General features: G+C 40.1%; 1 non-coding gene across 1 annotated transcript; it reads left to right on the top strand.

The window, feature by feature from the left end:
- Positions 1-2,630: 2,630 nt before the first annotated feature.
- On the top strand, positions 2,631-2,712 carry Trnas-uga (transfer RNA serine (anticodon UGA)). The gene has a single exon. It is a non-coding gene; the product is annotated as a tRNA-Ser (tRNA).
- Positions 2,713-3,155: the final 443 nt, after the last annotated feature.

Below are 3,155 nucleotides of genomic sequence, written 5' to 3'. Positions count from 1 at the left end.
AGTTCTTTCTTTCACAAAACCCACAGTTTTAATTTCTTCTCCGTGAACTTTAACTCTCTCCAAATGTCTCCTTGCTTCCTTTAACTAGTTGTTCAGTGTGCAGGTGGAATAACATCTGTATAACCTCGATTTTATGCATTTTACACGAGACGTTCATTGGAGGAAGTAAAAGGCTGTTGATTAGCACTGAAAAATTGACACTCCTAAAAGCGCTTCGACTATGATTCACGAAATAAGATAAAGATATAGATCAGTCAACATTTTCGTATCGTTATATGTATTTCGAAAGCGCTAGCGCTATTGACATCGCTATATATACTATTGAAGGGTAAACAGAGAAGCACCACCCTAAGAACGAGAAACCGTTTATACTACACCGTCCCGGTCTCCCCACCGAAGACTCTAGTCTACGTCCATGGGAACTTCAATCCTTTGTCTCTCTCGTCAGTTCCTTTCCTCCATCACTCTCCCTCCCATGTCCCCCATGGGCACACTTCATATTTTCACACTTCTCTCCATTATGAAATATACAGTCCTTTGTAGTCATTCATCCCTGAGGATCTGTCCTATCGACCTACCGAGGAAAGTTGTACCGTAATATTAGGAATTATACGCTGAAAGTAGCAGTTGCATTTTTCGAGGGAGATGCCGACGTCAGTTCCAATTCGGCATCGAAATAATTCAGTAGCGGAAGTCGAAAATTTATGCCGGGCCAGCTCTCCAACACGGGTTTACTGCTTTACGCAAGTGGTTGCCTTGACCGCTTCGGCTATCCGAGCACGCTTTCCGTCGACCCAAATTCTCAACTTATCGCACACTAATAAGTAGCGTTCCTGTACACTTGCTTGCAGTGTTTCCTGTATTCCCGCAAGAGGTTCAATGCTTATTGTGCATCTGCGCTGAGGTTATCATAGCAGTCAAGCTTACTGATAAATGTGAGGTCGGACATAGCGACAGTACAGACACCACGCGTATACATTACGGATTCATTTTGTTTCTTATGCAGCAAAATAACTGACGATCGTTGAAATAAAAAGAATCTAACTAAAATGAAGACTGGCATCATCAACAAGAGTATTTCTAAAAAAAAAAAAAAGAGACTTTTATGTCCTATAGTACGAACTAATATTACTCTTCGTGATTCCAATGAAGGCACCCCTAAAACATTAGAAACGAAATGAAAAGTGTCACTACTAAAGGTTAAACATCTTCCCATAACACCTGATAGCACAGAATGTGTATTCTAACACAGAAGACCGTAATAATGTGTTAGTGTACGTGATGGAACTTCAACACTGGTGCACTATCAATTTCAGATTCAATAAGAAGTGATCTTCCTGTGACGGCAGAAGTTTTGCATAATATGTCAGCTAGGAAATTCCTTAAATGTTTTGGTATTTCAGAAACGAAATAACCAGATAAAGAATTCTAAAGATAAGTTATTTATGTGTAGAAAAACATAATTCTATATTCTCTGTATTTAGCGAATCAATATAAATTTACATTTCTCATGAAGAGTGCTTACCACTGAAACAAAAAAAAAAAAAAAAAAAAAGCTGAAAGCTTAGTATTGGCGAAGGATACGAAAGAGTATCAGTCGTGTTATTTCAGAGGAACCAGGCGAACGGTCTACCCGACGGGAGGCCCTAGCCACACGACATTTCATTTCATTTCAGAGGAACCATCCTGGCATTTCAGCAGTTTCGAGAAACTGCGGGGAACCTAAATATGGATGGTCGAAGGGGGAAAACAACTCGGGCTTTCCCAAATAGATATCCACTGTTTCACCACCGAGGCATCTCGCATTTGCTTGAAGTGATTTGGGACAATTTCAGTACAAAATAAGAGAAATTAAAGAACAATTTGAAATAATCTTCCCGATTACATTACTCTTGTACAAGCGTTTTTTAGCTTTAGCAACTGAAACAACCCCAGAAAAAAGTAATCTATATTACTTGTCTGGAAAAAAAATAGTGTGACAATAATACACCCCTATGGGTGAAGGTGAGCGTGAAAAACGCTGACGCGAAAGTCATACTCAGGGACACCTGGAGAAATTTCAACTAAATTTGGTATATACATGACATTATTCCTATAAAAATTCTGTGAGAGTAAGATAATCCTATCACCTATAGAGGGGGGGGGGGAGAGACATGAGATTGGGTGACATGTAAAAATTTAAGGAAACGACCTGTACTGTAAAAGTACGAAAAGCGTGAAATATGTGTAATGTATGACTAAGTGAGCATATCTGCGTGTAAGAAGTAAGTAGATAAAAATGGATGCAATGACCTTCTTATAGAATCTATGCAGGCTGAAGGAGTGATGGGACAGAAGAAGAAACAATACGAAGAAAAGGTGAAAACTGTCGTTTGAATGGAAAGAGAGAAGTTGCGGGGGGGACATCGAAATATTTATCGTCCTTCTTTCTGGCCGCTATTTTCTCCTTAGATCCCTCCAGTGACGTCAAAAAAGCATTAATAAACCGTTGACACCAACATATGTCTTAACGTATCGCGTTTAATGCGATCGATATTGCCGAAAGCCACGCGACCGTTGCCGCCCGTCTCTCTTACACACTAGCGCACTAGGCACGTGTGGTGGGTTACAAGGCGCCGACACGCATCGCAGCTGCGGTGTCCGAGCGGTTAAGGAGTTGGACTTGAAATCCAATGGGTTCTACCCGCACAGGTTCGAATCCTGTCCGCAGCGAAAATTTTAAATTATTTGCTTGGACACCGCGGGTCACTCCTTTGAGCGCATTAATGATATGTTCAACTGATAATAGTTTCTACACATTGTATCGATACAGAAAATGTTGCCACACATGTCGTCAATTGAAGGTATATTCCGGAGATCTACGATTATAATCACATTATAATAAGCAGTGAGGCTTATTTACTGAACGTATATCTTGCATTCGCTGATAATGTGGTTTTATTTCGAGTATCGCCTGAGGTCGAAATTCGACCAACTGAGTAGTGGATCTGATCTGTGATCAAAAATGTCGTCTATCTTGAAGTGACACACTCCACGCAAAACTCTGAAATTTCAGTATCAGAAATACCCCAATAGCAAATGCTGCATTATAGCTATGAGTCATCTTGAAATAATTCTTTTATTTCTCTTTAATTGGTCGACCATTTGAAGTGAGT

Source organism: Schistocerca cancellata, chromosome 5 (genome assembly GCF_023864275.1).
Source record: "Schistocerca cancellata isolate TAMUIC-IGC-003103 chromosome 5, iqSchCanc2.1, whole genome shotgun sequence".
In the NCBI taxonomy this organism is placed as follows: domain Eukaryota; kingdom Metazoa; phylum Arthropoda; class Insecta; order Orthoptera; family Acrididae; genus Schistocerca; species Schistocerca cancellata.
Note: the sequence above shows the minus strand (reverse complement) of the source record. Positions and strands in the feature narration are given on the sequence as shown.